At 45.0% G+C, this 20,104-nt stretch overlaps 1 protein-coding gene and 1 non-coding gene across 2 annotated transcripts in view; one reads left to right on the top strand and one right to left on the bottom strand.

Annotated features, from left to right (window-relative positions):
• LOC128684558 (zinc finger SWIM domain-containing dorado) overlaps positions 1 to 20,104 on the top strand; it is a 627,263-nt gene that overhangs the window by 136,526 nt on the left and 470,633 nt on the right. The window lies entirely within an intron of this gene.
• Positions 15,767 to 15,926, bottom strand: LOC128684592 (U1 spliceosomal RNA). Its single transcript, XR_008406393.2, has one exon. It is a non-coding gene; the product is annotated as a U1 spliceosomal RNA (small nuclear RNA).

The following is a 20,104-nucleotide window of genomic DNA, read 5'->3' as shown; positions in this document are numbered from 1 at the left end:
TCCAATCGCTTTCGTGACTACTCACATTATCAAGAAACGTTCTTCCTTGATAATGTGAGTAGTCACGAAAGCGCTTGACATTTCATTATTCTTTCTCAGTGGTTGTTTTGCATATTCAGAAATCACCTGTTTACTGTGATATATATATATATATATATATATATATATATATATATATATATATATATATATATATATATATATATATATATATATATGTGTGTGTGTGTGTGTGTGTGTGTGTATTGTAGGTAGTAGGTTGGTAGACAGCAACCACCCAGGGAGGTACTACTATCCTGCCAAGTGAGTGTAAAACGAAAGCCTGTAATTGTTTTACATGATGGTAGGATTGCTGGTGTCTTTTTTCTGTCCAATAAACATGCAAGATTTCAGGTAAGTCTTGTTACTTCTTCTTATACTTAAGTCACACTACACATACATGTACAAGCATATATATACACACCCCTCTGGGTTTTCTGCTATTTTCTTTCTGGTTCTTGTTCTTGTGTATTTCCTCTTATCTCCATGGGGAAGTGGAACAAAATTCTTCCTCCGTGTTGTAAGAGGCGACTAAAATGCCGGGGGCAAGGGGCTAGTAACCCATTCTCTTGTATAAATTACTAAATATAAAAAGTGAAACTTTCGTTTTTCTTTTTGGGCCACCCTGCCTCGGTGGGATACGGCTGGTGTGTTGAAAAAAATATATATATATCGTGCCGAATAAGTAAAACTTCCGATTTTGGCTTAAATAGCAACGCTCTTCTTGCTGAATAGGACAAGCGGAAATTTATGCATGCATAATTCGCAAAAATCATTCTGAACCTAAGGAAATAAAATATTTCATTGTGTTTGTTTATTATTAAATTATTGTAAATTTATATAAAATATATTTAGTTGGATTAGGCTAAATTAAATTGCGCTTGTTATAATAAGGTTAGGTAAGTTTCCTAAAATTCTTTTGGTATAAAATCATTAATTTTTATATTAACCAATGAAAAATGTATCTTTAAATGTATAACAGAAAATTTTAGAAAGAACTTAATTTTAAATGAGTTCTTTCTAATTGACCAGTTATACCTATTCGGCACGACACTCACACACACACACACATACACACACATACACACACACACACACACACACACACACACACACACACACACACACACACACACACACACACACACACACACACACACACACAAACACACACACACACACACACACACAAACACACACACACACACACACACACACACACACACACACACACACACACACACACACACACACAACACAAACACACACACAAACACACACACACACACACACACACACACACACACACACACACACACACACACACACACACACACACACATTAAAAATATATGTATCAATTCATTATAGAGAGTTTTCGAAAATGCTAATTTTTAAAGTAGTTGGGTTGAGTGGGTGAGGGTAAAAAGTACGACAGTTGCACAGAGAAAGCAAAAGCTAGCCATGTTTCCCTGTCATATTCCATCACACGGGACGGGTTTCATACATAAAGTAATGAAATCTGTCAGTCTGAGCTGGGAAGCGAGGATATCGTCAGGCACTCCACTCTGGGGTCAGTAGTGACGGTAGGGTCACAGGTTTCATAACTATAGGCTGGAGTTACTATTACTTGGAGATTTTCATTTTTGAGGGCGGCGAAGGAGGTATGGTTAGAGGTAAGGATAAGGGGTTTGTGTTAGAGGCGGAATAGGTGTAGCGACTGCATGGAAATAAGGGAAAGAGTCTGGAGAAAGGGGTGCGTAGGTAATGAGGGCGGGGGTGGGAGAGTTGTGTAAAGAAATAGGGAGGGTGGTATCGCAATTTAGTTCACCTGGAGGTGTAGTGGGAAGGTAGGTGATGGTAGGTTAAGCTCAGTATTGCACTATGTTTCACCTGGAGGTGTAGTGGGAGGGTAGGTTAAGCTCAGTATTGCACTATGGTTCACCTGGAGGTGAAGTGGGAGGGTAGGTGGTAGTAAGTCCATATCAGTATCACTATGGTTCACCTGGTGGTGTAGTGGGAGGGTAGGTGGTAGTAAGTCCATCTCAGTATCACTCTGGTCACCTGGAGGTGTAGTGGGAGGGTAGGTTAAGCTCAGTATTGCACTATGGTTCACCTGGAGGTGAAGTGGGAGGGTAGGTGATAGTAAGTCCATATCAGTATCACTATGGTTCACCTGGTGGTGTAGTGGGAGGGTAGGTGGTAGTAAGTCCATCTCAGTATCACTCTGGTCACCTGGAGGTATAGTGGGAGGGTAGGTGGCAGTAAGTCCATCTCGGTATCACTATGGTTCACCTGGATGTGTAGTGGGAGGGTAGGTGGCAGTAAGTCCATCTCAGTATCACTAAGGTTCACGTAAGGTTAAAAATACGACCCAGAGGAATTTGTGAGGATATTTGGAGCGGAGGACCTGGGGGGTCCATGACCTCCCTGTGGCGATCCATTTGTCCTCCTCCATCAAGGGACATCAGGGTGAGGACCTCAGCTGAGAGGAAGGTGGCGACGGCGGCGGCGGCGGGAGTAGCAAGAAGTGTACAGACGGTGGACGCCTTCTGTATGATTACATGTGGAGCCACTGATGGTGATGGGAGTGGCCCCTCCTTATCTCTCTCTCTCTCTCTCTCTCTCTCTCTCTCTTCTCTGTTTGATGGAATATGCCAGGAAACATTGCTGACTCTTGTTCCCACTACGGTAGCAACATGTTGCTCATGTGTCCGGTCTTGCTAAATTAAAAAATATCTTACTTTAGATATGGTGGGTTAGGCTTGGAATCCTATATAACCTTGACTGGCTGTTACTGAAGCTTGTCAGCACGTGTGAAGCTTCGTCCTCCATACGTGTTCACCTGCCTCACAGCCTTCCTACCATAACACTGTTGGCATCAATTGCATTATTTGCCGCAGACAGTAAAGATACCCAAGTGTCAGAAAATGTGTCTTATTCATGAGTCTTCCTACCCGTGTGTCGTGGCTTCCCATCATCATTAGCTGCTCAGTCAACCTCTACTACCCGCCTCTCCTTCCACCACAGCACAAGAGATCCCCATGGCAGGGAATGATGCTAAAAACACACATGAGTCACCGGGACATTAGAAAGTACATTTTCAGTCTGAAAATGGTAAGGCAAGTTAAACGAAACAACATGTAGACGTGGTTTACCAGCTGTAGTCTACTCTGATGGTTCAGGGATTGTTGCCCATGCTGCCTGGTCTTAAACCACGACTCCTAGTTAATGACTTGCTTCGTTAAGTTATCAGTGCAAGCTGCTCGTCGATGTTGCAAGACATTCAGCCACTGTCTGCTTCTAGGCAGAAACACTGTCTGCTTCTAGGCAGAAACGCTGTCTGCTTCTAGGCAGAAACACTGTCTGCCTCCAGGCAGGAACACTGTCTGCCTCTAGGCAGAAACACTGTCTGCCTCTAGGCAGAAATACTGTCTGCCTCCAGGCAGGAACACTGTCTGCTTCTAGGCAGAAACACTGTTTCTACCTCCAGGCAGAAACACTGTCTGCCTCCAGGTAGAAACACTGTCAGCCTCCAGGCAGAAACACTGTCTGCCTCTAGGCAGAAACACTGTCTGCCTCTAGGCAGAAACACTGTCTGCCTCTAGGCAGAAACACTGTCTGCCTCTAGGCAGAAACACTGTCTGCCTCTAGGCAGAAACACTGTCTGCCTCTAGGCAGAAACACTGTCTGCCTCTAGGCAGAAACACTGTCTGCCTCTAGGCAGAAACACTGTCTGCCTCCACGCAGAAACACTGTTTCTACCTCCAGGCAGAAACATTGTCAGCCTCCACGCAGAAACACTGTTTCTACCTCCAGGCAGAAACATTGTCAGCCTCCACGCAGAAACACTGTTTCTACCTCCAGGCAGAAACATTGTCAGCCTCCAGGCAGAAACACTGTACCAGATGTAGTATACACAAACTTTGCAAAAGCTTTCGACAAGTGTGACTGTGGTGTAATAGCACACAAAATGCGTGATAAAGGAATAACAGGAAAAGTTGGTAGATGTATTTACAACTTCCTGACAAATAGAACACGAAGAGTAATAGTAAACAGAGTAAAGTCTCAGGCAGCCACGGTGTAAAGCTCTGTTCCACAAAGCAGAGTACTCGCTCCCATTCTATTTCTCATCCTCATTTCTGACAGAGATGTAAGCCATAGCTCTGTGTCTTCCTTTCCGGATGACACTCGGATTGCCATGGCAGTGACTTCCATCAAAGACACTGCAATACTCCAAGCGGACATCAACCAAATCTTCAAATGGGCCACTCAGAACAATATGAAGTTCAACGAGAAGAAATATCAACTACTCAGATATGGAAAACTTGAGGAAATTAAAAATGTATCAGGGTATACGACAAATTCTAACCATACAATAGAGCGAGAAAGAAATGTGAAGGACCTGGGAGTGATAATGTCAGAGGATCTCGCCTTCAAAGACCACGACAATGTATCTACCTCATCGGCTAGGAAAATGATAGGATGGATAATGAGAACCTTCAAAACTAGGAACTCCAAGCCCATGATGACACTCTTCAAATCGCTTGTCCTCTTTCTAGGCTAGAATACTGCTGTACACTAACGGCCCCCTTCAAGGCTGGCGACATTGCAGACCTGGAGAGCGTACTGGGAACGGTTGAAGGTCCTTGAACTGTATTCCTTGGAACGCAGGCGAAAGAGATACATGATCATATACACTTGGAAGGTCCTGGAGGGATTGGTACCAAACCTGCATACGAAAATCACTCCATATGAAAGCAAAAGACTCGGCAGGAGATGCAACATTCCCCCGATGAAAAGCAGGGGCGCCACGAGTACACTGAGAGACAACACAATAAGTGTTCGGGCCCCAAAACTGTTCAACTGCCATCCAGCATACATAAGGGGGATTACCAATAGACCCCTGGCTGTCTTCAAGAAGGCATTGGACAGGCACCTAAAGTCAGTACCTGACCAACCGGGCTGTGGTTCGTACGTCAGTTTGTGTGCGGCTGATCCACCATGAGGCCTGGTCTCAGACCGAGCCGCGTAGGCGTTGACTTCCGAAATCCTCTCCAGGTAAACTCCAGGCATCGAGGCAGAAACGCTGTCTGCCTCCAGGCAGAAACACTGTCAGCCTCCAAGCAGAAACACTGTTTCTATCTCCAGGCAGAAACAAACAGCAGGTAGATGTTACAAGACTAGCAGCGAGTGTCCGCCTCCATCGCTCTTGGAGCTGTTATTGCAGTTCTCGTGTTTATTTGGGACCTGAAACGATGAGATTCTGGATGACTGGTAGTGAAGCCAGAGAGGTGTAGAGACCCAGGGTGACGGATGTACAGGTAGGCTCTATAGACCAGGAAGGGGTGGAGGTGAGAATTATAGCTATGAATGGGTGGAGGTGGGGATTATAACTATGGAGGGGTGGAGGTGGGGAGTAAAGCTATGATGTGGAGGGGGTGACAGTTGGATGAGGAAGTTGTAGGATCTGTGAAAGTAATTGTCATTATTATATTAATAGGAATTCGTAAGTTTAAGGGGATCGAGGCTTTTCAGTACTCTCCCCTTAGATATAAGATATAAGTGAAATTAACAACAGACCAGTCGAAGTCTTCAGGACGGAACTTGATTAGTTCCTCAAATCAGTTGGCCAGACGGGATGGGTGCATACATAGATTTACGTGCGGCTAGCACCAACAACCCAGTCGATCAGGTCATCCACCGGGTGTCCTGGTCTGGTACCTGGTCGCGGGGTCCGTGACCTCCTGGATCGTATACAGGTGCTATGCAGTGCCTGGAAACGCACACGTTATTCAGGTTCAGTCCGAAAGGAGATGGTAGTTCTATTTTTTCTGAACCTAGAACCCTTCACCAGGGACAAGAAGTAGGAGGATTGAAGGATTGGAGGAGGGAGGGCGGAGAGATAAAGTAAAAGGAGTAGGGGAGGGGAATGGGATAGTTGTGTCAGGAGGAGGAAGAGTTAGGATAGTGTGGGTGATAGTGTGGGAGGGAGGCAATGTTAGGGTGATAGTGCAGGAGGGAGGCAGAGTTATGGTGATAGTATAGGAGGGAGGCAGAGTTAGGGTGATAGTGTGGGAGGGAGGCCGTGTCAGGGTGATAGTGTAGGAGGGAGGCAGGTTAGGGTGATAGTGTAGGAGGGAAGCAGAGTTAGGGTGATAGTGTATGAGGGAGGCAGAGTTAGGGTGATGGTGATAGGGTGGGAGGGAGGTCATGGGTTTGATCACTAAACAGCTGGGCGCCTCACTCTCCGTATTGGTCTTGCTGATGAGGCTCTTCTCTCCCACGAACACTGACCAACACATCCATGGTGCAGCTGAGCCTACAACACCAGCCACATCTCTGCCACACCCTGGTGCAGCTGAGCCAACAACACCAGCCACATCTCTGCCACACCCTGGTGCAGCTGAGCCTACAACACCAGCCACACCCTGGTGCAGCTGAGCCTACAACACCAGCCACACCCTGGTGCAGCTGAGCCTACAACACCAGCCACACCCTGGTGCAGCTGAGCCTACAACACCAGCCACACCCTGGTGCAGCTGAGCCAACAACACCAGCCACATCTCTGCCACACCCTGGTGCAGCTGAGCCTACAACACCAGCCACACCCTGGTGCAGCTGAGCCAACAACACCAGCCACATATCTGCCACACCCTGGTGCAGCTGAGCCTACAACACCAGCCACACCCTGGTGCAGCTGAGCCTTCAACACCAGCCACATCTGCCACACCCTGGTGCAGCCGAGCCAACAACACCAGCCACACCCTGGTGCAGCTGAGCCAACAACAGCCACACCCTGGTGCAGCTGAGCCTACAACACCAGCCACATCTCTGCCACACCCTGGTGCAGCTGAGCCTACAACACCAGCCACATCTCTGCCACATCCTGGTGCAGCTGAACCTACAACACCAGCCACATCTCTGCCACACCCTGGTGCAGCTGAACCTACAACACCAGCCACATCTCTGCCACACCCTGGTGCAGCTGAACCTACAACACCAACCACATCTCTGCCACACCCTGGTGCAGCTGAACCTACAACACCAGCCACATCTCTGCCACACCCTGGTGCAGTTGAACCTACAACACCAGCCACATCTCTGCCACACCCTGGTGCAGTTGAACCTACAACACCTGGCAGTTGACCATCAACAATACAACAGTTCTTTAACAACAGGACAAGATCTTACAGGAAAGCCTGGCCTCAGGCCGGGCTGCACCGGAGGGAGAATAACCTTCGAAACCGATCACAGGTGAATTACAGGTAGGTCTTCCTGCAAGTGGACCCATATAAAAAAAAGATTTCTTCATGTATTGTTGCCTGGCGGGGCGAGTGCATGGGTGTGTTCCCTGATTTAGAGTGAACATACATCTACACAGATATTAGGTTACTGCTTGACCCACTGATACGACTGCTGATATCAACTCCAGCTTTGGCTTTTGTAACATCCTGGTGTTACTACCTTTACAAAATATTTTGTAATTCATCCAAATCCCGAATATTTATTTAAAAGGTACTAATCTTAATTACCTGAAGGATGTTTTCAGAGATCAGCGCCCTCCCGGTCCGGTTCCACACCATGCATCCTAGTGGATCAAGGCTTGATCAACCAGACTGCTACTGCTGGCCACACATAACATTAATTATACACCCTTATACCCTGCTACATTATTAGATACAGTGCCAATGAGTCGTTGTTCTTCTTGCCTCTCCTTACATATACAGTAACAAATGAATGTAAAACTCATACAGGTTTAGCATTTGTTTTTAATATGGTAACAGTCAACAGACTTTATATTATCTTAATCACTCAGAGTTACTGCACAGCCTGCCACAGATAGAGGTAACTTAAATGAATCTTGGTCAGTATAAACAAATGTGTCATCTGATACATCCTTATTGCAATGCTGCACAGTCACTGATAACTACTGATAAACTACTGCTGTAAATTTTTTCACTTGTATTTTCCTTGTAGTGTTTTTTGTTGTTTTCTTGTGCTCCTGTTCCTTCCAGTTCCTGACTTTAATTCCGTGCGATATTAACATGATATTTCTGTAGTTTATATTGAATAAAGTTAATATCGAGCCTGAAAATATATCAAGAGTCGGTCTATATATTTTTTCAACCATGATGGCCGCTTTAATTACAAGTTTATCAGTCTGGGTTGACGATACCAAATTCTGAACTCTTACAGAATTTTCAAGATGTCTGACAAATTTTTAGTATCTGTGGTTAGTGCTGATCCAGCAACACCACTTTCAGGACTAGTGACCCATCGGTGAATATCTGGGGAAGACCTCGTAATGATCCTCGTAATCATCAGCAGGTAAGCGGTGTACCTGATGCCAAGAAAAGGAAGATATACTGGAAGTGGAGCGTTGAGGCTGTAAGAGGGGTGGTGGAAGCCTGTGGACGGTGTGGCGCACACAGTATAAACAGGAAACATCATACATCACTGCTTGTATGCTGTGATCAGCTGCTAGTGGCACTTGAGGAAGTGTAGAATAAACCCAGTGAAGAGCAGGGCTGCCAAGAGCATAGTCCGAGAACACTCTGTCACTATCCATAGTTCACGACTCTCCAACAAACATTCTACCATCATGTGTCAAGAATGTTGCCCCAACAAAGATAGAAGTTTTCAAGTGGGCAAATTATAAGTAAGTTTAAAAGGTATTCATAAAATTTGCTGCTCCAGTAAAGTCAGGCTAGCTTCTCCACGGTCACTTTGAATCCATCGAGGTTGCACTGGTCATACGAAGGTCACAGTATTCGCACCTTGGAGAGAACTACACTGGTATCTTGTGTGGAGGGCCGGAGCATGCAAATGAGATTGTTTTTACATTGGCCATATATGAATGTTTAGAGACGGTGTAAAATACTTATGATGATGGCTTGATTACTTCGTTTATCACCACGTGATTTTACGGTCCATCTCACCAGCTATGACGAGGTACACTCTCTCTAACAGCATTGCAAGATGAGTTTGTTGCTGGTGGTGTGTTGCGCGCTCAGGTTAGAGCAGGGCAGGACAGGCGGGTAGGATAGTGGGCAGAGCAGGACAGGCGGGTAGGATAGTGGGCAAGGCAGGGCAGGGGAGGACTAGTCACGACTCGGGTACCATATATGGCTGTGAGACGAGTCGGCTCAAGTACCCTACTTCACACACCATCGTCATCGCCGCCGCCGCCGCCGCCGCCGCCAGGCTCTTCTAGACCTACCTAAAACTTGTTCCTCCACCAACACACCTGCCACTTGTTCCCCCACCACTACCACCCACCTACAACTTGTTCCCCCACCACCACCACCACACCTACCACTTGTTCCCCCACCATCACAACATCATAGAAGTTCAAACGAGTATTAACTCAGGGTTAAGGAACTGCACCACTAATGTTAGAGACGGAATGTTCAGTAAGTTTAATTTTAGCAACCATAGAATTAAAAAAAAAATACTGCGGGCGGGGTTAGAACCCGCTGGTTCTATCTCCGCCCGTGGTATGGTTTGTTTGCAATCGTGTCATTACGATTTCGTGAGTCATGTAAACCATAGAATTGACTGAGGAAAAATAAACCAAGAGCTATCAGACATATCCTGGGAATCAGACATGAGCACCCTAAATCCTCACCAGTGCCTAGAGAAGCTGAATACAGAAGCATACAAGGTAAGTGTGAAGCACGTATCATTGAGGAAACCCAGAAGAAGATCGGATATAGAAACAGTGTAAGAGATGGTACAAAAGAAAAAAGCGGGTTACTGAATTGCTTAAAAACACAAATATGCTACAACAGAAGAATTAGAGCAAAAACTTAGGATGTCATACCTCACAGAAGAAGTACAAAGGGAACAAAGGGCCATACAGGATATTGCAAGAAACCCAAAATATTTCTGTTCCTATGCAAAATCCAAACTAAGGACTACCTGTAGAATTGGACCATTATTGAAAGGAGATTTTTATACTGACGATGAACAGGAAATGAGTGAAATCCTAAAAGAACAGTATGAGTCGGTGTTCAACAACCCACTAAATGACAGCAAGGCAGAAAATGCAGAAATATTTTTCACTCCAGAAGAAGGCCGCGCAGACCACCTAACTAACATTAGTACAAATCCCATAGATTTCGAAAAATAAATGGACAACATGCCCACTCACTCAGCACCTGGACCAGATTCATGGAATGCTCTATTTATAAAGAAGTACAAAGTACCACTAACACGAGGCCTCAGTATTCTTTGGAGAAAGAGCTTAGATCTAGGTGAAATACCAGAGGCCTTAAAGAGTGCAGACATAGCTCCTTTGCATAAGGGAGGTAGTAAAGCACTAGCTAAAAATTACAGACCAGTAGCCCTAACCTCTCACATCATAAAAATCTTCGAAAGAGTGATGAGACGGCAGATTACAAATTTCATGGAGCAGCACAACCAACATAACCCGAACCAGCATGGTTTTAGAGCAGGACGATCATATCTGTCACAGCTGCTGAACCATTATGACAGAATTACGGAGGCACTGGAAGACGACCAAAACGCAGATGTGATTTACACAGATTTTGCAAAGGCGTTTGATAAATGTGATCATGGAGTGATAGCGCACAAAATGAGGACCATGGGCATTACGGGGAAGGTAGGCAGATGGACCTTCGGGTTCCTAACACACACAACACAACAAGTAGTAAACAGAGCAAAATACAGCATCAGCGAGGTCAAAAGCTCAGTGCCCCAACAATCCAGGGCAACATGGCTTCAAAGCAGGTCGCTCCTGCCTCTCGCAACTATTGGACCACTATGATATGGTCTTCGATGCACTGGAAAACAAACAGAATGCAGATATAGTATACACAGATTTTGCAAAAGCCTTTGACAAGTGCGATCACGGTATAATAGCACACAAAATGCGTGCTAAAGGGATAACTGGCAAAGTAGGCAGATGGATCTTCACCTTTCTAACCAAATCGGAAGCTGCCATAGTGAAGAGCTCTGTTCCACAAGGCACAGTACTCACCCCTATCCTGTTCCTCATTCACATATCAGACATAGACAGAGATGTAGACCATAGCACTGTATCATCCTTTGCTGACGATACTTGATCTGCATGAGAGTGTCATCCATTGAGGACACGGCAAATCTCCAAGAATTTATAAACCAAGTTTTCCAATGGGCAACGGAGAACAATATGATGTTCAATGAAGACAAATTCCAACTACTCCGTTATGGAAAACTGAAGGAAGTAATCGCTAGGACTGAGTGTACTACAAACTCTAATCACCCAATAGAGCGGAAAAGTAATGTGAAGGACCTGGGAGTTGTAATGTCCGAAGATCTCACCTTCCAGGACCACAACAATGCCACTATTACATCTGCGAGGAAACTGATAGGATGGATAATGAGAACATTCAAGACAAGAAATGCTAAGCCAATGATGATCCTTTTTAAATCACTTGTTCTTTCTAGGCTGGAATACTGCTGTACATTAACATCTCCATTCAAGGCAGGTGAAATTGCAGATCTAGAGATTGTACCGAGAACCTTTACTGCACGTATAAGTTCCATCAAACACCTTAACTACTGGGAACGCCTGGAAGCACTTGACTTGTAATCACTGGAGCTCAGGCGAGAGAGAGATACATCATAATCTAAACCTGGAAGATTCTGGAGGGACTAGTTCCTAATTTGCACACAGAAATCACTCCTTACGAAAGCAAAAGATTTGGCAGACGATGCAACATATCCCCAGTGAAAAGTAGGGGCGCCATTGGTACACTAAGAGAAAACACAATAAGTGTCCGGGGCCCATGACTGTTCAGCAGCCTCCCACCAGCCATAAGGGGCATTACCAATAGACCCCTGGTTGTCTTCAAGAGGGAGCTGGACAGATACCTAAAGTCGGTGCCGGATCAACCGGGCTGTGGTTCGTACGTTAGACTACGTGCGGCCAGCAGTAACATCCTCGTTGATCAGGCCCTGATCCACCGGGAGGCCTGGTCATGGACCGGGCCGCGGGGGCGTTGATCCCCGGAATACCCTCCAAGTATATTCCAGGTAGACCCTTGTCCCTCCACCACCACACCTACCACTTGTCCCTCCACCACCACACCTACCACTTGTCCCTCCACCACCACACCTACCACTTGTCCCTCCACCACCACACCTACCACTTGTCCCTCCACCACCACACCTGCCACTTGTCCCTCCACCACCACACCTACCACTTGTCCCTCCACCACCACACCTACCACTTGTCCCTCCACCACCACACCTACCACTTGTCCCTCCACCACCACACCTACCACTTGTCCCTCCACCACCACACCTACCACTTGTCCCTCCACCACCACACCTACCACTTGTCCCTCCACCACCACACCTACCACTTGTCCCTCCACCACCACACCTACCACTTGTCCCTCCACCACCACACCTACCACTTGTCCCTCCACCACCACACCTACCACTTGTCCCTCCACCACCACACCTACCACTTGTCCCTCCACCACCACATTTACGTACTTTACAATAAATTATTTTCGTTAGGGTCCAGAACCAGAACTCCAAGTTGAATATTTAGAAAAGTATTTAGGAAAATACTGGTTTGGTAGTAGTCCGATTTCTATTGTGGATAAAAACACTTATTTATAGTTCAAGACATTTACTGAAGGAAAGGTCTGTCCACGAGTGACTTCTTCAGTCCTGATTTTTCACCACTCGTAGTAAAACGTTCTGAGTAAATGTCCTAGATGGTATGTAAATAAGTATCTTCGTGCACATCTTATCTGTATTACAACCAAATTATTCGTATTAGCATCACTCAGTCCATTTCATGACTCTTCGTTTGGTTTTCCCACCCCTTCCTGCTATGGTGTTAGCAGTCCTCCTTAACCTCTGAGGTAGTACGGTGAGGGAACACTGTATCAACATCCGTGGCCCCAGGTTATTCAACATCTTACCAGAGGATATCAGAAACACTATTGGAACAAGTGTAAAAGTCCTGAACAAGTACCTTCACCAAGTACTAGATCAACCAGGGTATGATGGATAAGTAGGTCAGCAGACCACCAGCAGCAACAGCCTGGTTGACCAGGCAAACACCAGACGAGCCTGGGCCAGGCCGGGTTCTTGGGGTAGAAGAACTCTTATAGCTCACTAAAGATTTATCAAGGACCCCAGTGGAAATAAGTCACTTTGTACTGACTTTTTTTGTTACTATGTATGATAATTGTATTGCGTGTAGCTGTAACTAAATAAACTTACTAAAGATACCAGTCTTCCTTGATCCTTGTGGTGATCCGCTGGTGCGTCGAGTCTATCAGTCAGCACAATATTAACCCTGGCTCTATTTAAACAAGCAAAATACGAGTACTGGAAATCATTATAGAGTCTAATGTAATCACAAAGAAACTCTTAACCCATAGGGATCATATAGCACCTGAAATCTCTGAGAAATTGGTTTAAAACTACTAGTTCCTTATCCTCTAACCCATTCCAACCCTCTACAACCATGTAAATGACTTTATGTTGTCTACTGTATACTGTCGGTATAGTGTACCTTTGTATTACCACCTCCACCACCATTATTACCTCCTGCGTGCGTGTGTGTAGTCACCTGGTTGCGCTTATGTGTTGGTGTGTGTATGCTCTTGCGTGTTTTTACCTTGGTGTGTCTGTGAAGATTGAGTCGTGGCTCCTGGTCCCGTTTCTTGATTTAGAATCAACCTGTATCATTGTTTTTCCTCTTTGGCCCTATCATACTTACTCTTAAAACTGGAGTTTACCTTCGGCTCGTTCCACTTATTTGCCATCTTGAGAGTTAAATTATTTCTTAATATCTTTGAGTTTTCATCTTGTTTTCTCACTTGTGTTCGTGGAGTGTTGAGCTCATGGGTCCTTGCTGTCAGTATCCAGGTGACTAAGGCACTTGATAAATCATATTTTGATCTCTTGGGGAACTTGTCGCTACCATTCTTGTTTCTCCTACCTTCCGACTTAGTTTGTGAATTATTCTAGGAATATCCAGTCCTCATTACCTTCCCTGTGCCTGCTGAAGATTCGTTAGCCTAGCGTGAAATTTTCTTGAGCTTGTAGGCATGTTTTGCTCTGTTAATCAGTGCTGATCATCTTGTGATGAAGTCTTGTTTCCAGCAGATGCTAAGCTGTATAAAATACTCAGTTCTGTATATCGTCGGCATGATGATAACGTTGCACTGTGCACGATGTGGTGCTTCAAGACTTTGTCGTCCACCATAACCCACAGATTGTAACCCATCCTCTTAATAACACAGTATTGATCTGATGCTGAGACGGTCAAACCGGTGACTGTTTAATAATCCTTAAACACTGATTATCTGACATACATCTTTATGCTGTGTTTGGTGGGTGCGCGTTTTGTTCGCGCGCCAGATCTTTTTATAGCGTTTGTACCTTGGATATACCTTTATCTTATATTTCTTATTACCGCTAGAGTATGTTATAATTGGTTATTTTTTTAAGAGGACAATCTAACCTCGGCAGACATAACTTACTCTCATTTAACTTAACGTAAAGAAGTAAATTTACTGGAAACTGTGCGAGACACTGACATAGAATTTCCAAGGTTGGATTGTAGATTGTGTCAAGCCTGTCCCAGGGCGGGGCTGCGAGTGTAAGAACACTGGAAACTGGTGATAGACATATATCCTAGGATGTTGAGCTGCCCTTGATACTGTGCCTCACCTTGCATGGTGCACGCCAGAGATGCTGCTCTCTCTCTCTCTCTCTCTCTCTCTCTCTCTCTCTCTCTCTCTCTCTCTCTCTCTCTCTCTCTCTCTCTCTCTCTCTCCCCTGTGATGAACACTGGTGCAACAACGTGAGTCTTACTGCCACTCTCCCTTCAAGATGGATGCTTTTGTGCTTGCGAGAGCTTTAAATCTACTGAATTAAAGCGATCTTTCTCTTCCTCGGATCATACCTGATTACCTTCCATTCCCTGAGCGATGTATAACCCTTCCCCTTCCTTCTCTATGAATATAATAACAATCTGTCGCCAGTTGCTTATATTTGTCTCAGGTGTGTGAGTTCACGTGTCTCAGTTGTGTTTAAGGGATGCGGGTGGCATACGTGTGTATACACGTGTTTTCATACGTGTATATAGGATAGATGCGTCTGGACGGGTTGTGACGACTTACACTGCGCCCTGGCGAGGAAGGCCAGGGACACTGTTACCATACCTCCCACGCCTCCACACCCTCCAGACCTCGCACGCCATCGCACCCTCCACACCTCCCATGCCCTCGTACCCTCCACCATCACATCCTCCTCCGGGCCCTCACACGCATCATAGCTCCATAGTAATTAAGTGCAGAAATGAACACACTGTTAGAGTGGAAACTAGACCACTGCCTGGTCCAAGTGGCAGAGCAGTCAGACTGCAGTGGCTGTGTGGACCTGCAGACTGCCAACAACAACAGCCAGTAACAAATTAATAAAAACCGCCGGGATACGTCTGCCAACGAGGTGACCTAAAGTAAGAGAATGGGGTGGGAAGAAAGTATTAAGTGTGAAGAGTGTTTTTTTTTTTTTTTTTTTTTTTTTGTGTGTGTGTGTGTGTGTGTGTGTGTGTGTGTGTGTGTGTGTGTGTGTGTGTGTGTGTGTGTGTACTCGCCTAGTTGTACTCACCTAGTTGAGGTTGCAGGGGTCGAGTCCAAGCTCCTGGCCCCGCCTCTTCACTGGTCGCTACTAGAAAAAAATTAATAAGGGGATAGCGCGAACGCAGTCCCCTGCTAACAAAAATTTCGCACTCGAGTTCACCACATTTGGGTTAATCGCAGGAGTCAGCACCACCGGAGTGCCATGGTGAGCCTCGCCCTGGGAGAACCACTTTCGTGATCATGGTATCTCCTGTATGTGTGTGTGTGTGTGTGGACGTGCTCATGTACAGGCAAGCCTGTATAGTTTTCTGCCACGAGAATGGCAGCAGTGCTCCGATTGCAAATTAGGATGCGGGTTGGTTAGCATGCTGTCCCTACGCCTAGTACCGCCACCTGTGTGTCTTACACCACACCTTATACTCTTTGCATCTTGCCCTGTACAACTAGCACCACGCCATGTACGCCTAACACCTCTCCCTAATACGCCTAGCATATGCCTTACACCTCTCCCTGTACGCTTTACACCATTTCCTATATGCCTAACACTGCTCCATGTACGCCTTACACCTCTCCCTATATTCCTAGCACCACTCCATGCACGCCTTACACTTCTCCCTATATTCCTAGCACCGCGCCTTGTACGTCGTACACCTCTCCCTATACGCCTAGCACCAGGCTTAAAACCTGGTCTTTAAATCTCTTAACTAGACTCCCCGTCTCCCTCCCATCGTTTGGGGTTGTGTTCAGCTTTCTGTCCTAAAGAACAAGTAATTTACACCTGGAAAATACTGGAGGAACTGGCCCCAAACCTGAACACTGAAATCACTCTGTATGACAGGAAACATGACAGACTGTGCAAAATAGGTCCACAAAAACAACGAGGGTGCGACGAGAGACCTCGACGAGTGTCAGAGGTCCCTGACTCTTGAACGCCCTTTCTCCATGCATAAGAGGAATTGCCAACAAACATCTGATTGTCTTCAATATGGAACTGGACAAGTTCTTCAAATCACTGCCTGACCAGTCGGGCAATGGTTCGTACACTGCACTGCGTGCGGTCAGCAATAACAACTTGGTTGATCAGGTCTTGATTCTGGAGGGGGTCTGGCCTTGCACCGGGCCGCGGGGGCGATGACCTCCCCCGAAAAGTCCTTTAGGAATCCTTCAGGTCTGTTATCTCGAATACCTTAATGAAAAAGGTTAATATATTCGTAAGGTTCAAGAACTCCCTTACGTAAACCGTGGTGAGATTTATTGTGGTTAAATGTCTTTATAGTTTTGTAACCTAGCCTAATCCAATATTATCTTTAACCTATCAAAAAATATCATTTGTCGTTGCAGGAAATTGACGATGAAAAATTTGTAAACAAATTAATGCAGCAATAGTAGGATAGGCTGCCATTTCATGAGTTTGAGTGAGACTCTGGTTCCTGGGATCTGCTGCGGGAGTGATCAATACCACGAGGATGTCTGGCCTCGACTGATGTCTGATCTAGCAACGATTAATAAGGTGGACGGATATTGTGTAGTTTGTACACCACTGAATTTCGTTGAACACCGTCTGCTTCAGAATATCAGAGTATTAAACATGTACTGTATTCATAGTTTAAGCGGTGAGGGCAATAACCTCCGGAATTAACAACAAGTATCCGGGAGTAGGAAGACTCTCGAAACTCATCAAAGGTATATATCCGCCCCAAGAAGACTTGTCATCAGTAACAGTTTATTTTATAAAATCGACGCTAAACGTCACTTATCACACTGAAACTCTACGTAGCTTTTATAAAACTGAAGCTAAACGTCGCTTTTATAAAACTGAAGCTAAACGTCGCTTTTATAAAACTGAAGCTAAACGTCGCTTTTATAAAACTGAAGCTGAACGTCGCTTTTATAAAACTGAAGCTGAACGTCGCTTTTATAAAACTGAAGCTAAACGTCGCTTTTATAAAACTGAAGCTAAACGTTGCTTTTATAAAACTGAAGCTAAACGTCGCTTTTATAAAATCGAAGCTAAACGTCGCTAGTATAAAATTGAAGCGAAACGTCACTTTTATAAGATTGAAGCTAAACGTCGCTTTTATAAAATCGAAGCTAAACGTCACTTTCATAAGATTGAAGCTAAACGTCGCTTTTATAAAATCGAAGCTAAACGTCGCTTTTATAAAATCGAAGCTAAACGTCACTTTTATAAAATGAAGCTAAACGTCACTTTTATAAAATCGAAGCTAAATGAGGCTTTTATAAAATTGAAGCTAACCGTCGCTTTATAATATCGAAGCTGAGCTTCGCCTTGGGACTGTGGGGGCGATGATCCCTGGAATTTACAACAGGTATAAAATTTACCAGATCAGCCAGACTGCAATGGCACTGCAGTGCTGTGAGCCGCTAGTAGCAACAGCCTGGATGACAGACCCAATTCGAAAGTAGAACCCTTGAAAACGTCCACAAACACGTCACAAGAATGTCATTCTTCACTGTGGAATGTGGTCTGAAGGTTGGCCGTGAGGACATTTCAGATAGATTATATTCTTTGTTGTAGGTAACATGTTTCAAAGGGAGGAGCTTTTGTCGGGAGGGTTGTGTCATACTTTGACTACAAAGCAGCAAGATGACTCCCATTCAGAATGAATTTTAAGTCATTTAGAATATAATAGTCTCCTAGCCTCAATCGTCTACTTAAGAGAGTATTCCAGGAGAGCTCTCAAGTGATACTTGTGTTTATGAGAAGAGAATAATATGCAGTCAACTAAAAAATATATATTTCCTCATGTCTTGACATGACTCGGAATTATGCTATTACATAATTCGTATATCAAGTTATTAATAAAACTGTAGCTCGAAATTTAACATACTTTGCGTGGTAAATGTTAACGCATAAATAATTTCAACAGTATCAAATGAAAACGGAATATTAGCGGACATGTTTGTTTACTCGACAAATATTGTCGCTAAGGCGAACAAAATCGGTACTGTCCACTAGTTTAGCAGTGCTGAAATTATGTCATGAATTATGCAATACCTCTGTATCCTGACTATTGATGTTGAGGCGTGTGGGGGACCAGCTTGACTGAAAGATGAATATTGATACGCATGCCTGCGGAGCCTAGCCTAGCCAGTTACATAATTGATGTTCGGGGCTATACGCTTTCTTTATAATCTCTAACAAATCTTTTACGGATACACTTTTTTATGAATTATATAATACTGCCTTAACGCATTATGCAAATGTTACGGCTCATGGCCCAGTCTGGAATTGATTATGGGTCCCCTATTAGCCAGGAAGTGTGGGTGCTTACGTTGGATTGCGTCTTGCAGGGAGTACCAACAACTTGATTGAACAGGATGTCAACAGGAGGACTGGTCTGGGACCGGGCCGCGCGGCGGAGATTTCGGATCCATCTAAGGAAACCTTCAAGTTTAACCTTATGAGTTTGACGGCTTAGTTGGTGGCTGAGTTTCTAAGGTAAAGTCCTGGAGTGGACGAGGCTTGAGTCAGCTCACTGCCATTTGAAGACATTGATGGAAAAACTCCAAGTCCCGAACGATCCCTTTGAAAGGATGTCGCTCAATACTCCAACGTTAATTGATTATTGATGAAGTATTCGTTTGATATTAGACTTCCAAAACTAACGTTGTTGACGAGTAAACATTGATTAATTATTGGTGAGTAGAGCGTTTGATTCCCTGCCGTTTTTACCTTCTGAATTTTTTGGTGAAAGATCCGAGGGCGGGTAAATCCTGATCCACATTTTTGTCGCGGGTGTTTAGTGCGTGTGCTTTTAAGAAACGAAGAGAGGGTAAACGCCCGAAGCATTTTATAGTGGGCGTAATGTGCGTGCCTTTGGGAATAGAAGCGCCGAATGACTTGTTAGCTTTCTAAGTTTATAAAAAGCTGAAGCGCAGGAGGTTCATTTTTCCCCTCCTTCAGGCTGCGAGCTCTCTGCATGAGAATATTCATAAGTTTGGCCTCTCAGTCGTACAAAGTTTTTCCTCTCCTTGTCGACGTTCAAGGAGGGGGAGAAGCCGGCCCGGAAAGTCTGCGCCTGGAGGACGGGTTTCATTCGCCCTTTTATGGGTGGTTTTCGTTAGTTCGTACAATCTTCTGTTTACCCTTGGTTTTGAGGGTTTTGTACACGTTGAGTTTGTGTTTGGGCTCCGTACAGTGTTGTTGTCGGTCATGTGATATTTACGTTAGATTTGGTAGGTGTGTATTTTGTTTATTGTTGTGTGTAGTGTGTTTTGTGTGTGCCGCTCTGTATTGATGCCTGCTTCCAGTGTCGTCCTCACTTATACCTGCTTCCTGTGTTGCCCTCACTTATACCTGCTTCCTGTATCGTCCTCACTTATGCCTGTTTCCTGTGTTGCCCTCACTTATACCTGCTTCCTGTATCGTCCTCACTCATACCTGCTTCCTGTGTCGTCCTCACTCATACCTGCTTCCT

This window comes from Cherax quadricarinatus, chromosome 4 (genome assembly GCF_038502225.1).
Source record: "Cherax quadricarinatus isolate ZL_2023a chromosome 4, ASM3850222v1, whole genome shotgun sequence".
Taxonomy (NCBI): Eukaryota; Metazoa; Arthropoda; class Malacostraca; order Decapoda; family Parastacidae; genus Cherax; species Cherax quadricarinatus.
The sequence above is the reverse complement of the archived record's forward strand: the minus strand, read 5'-3'. Positions and strand labels throughout refer to the sequence as shown.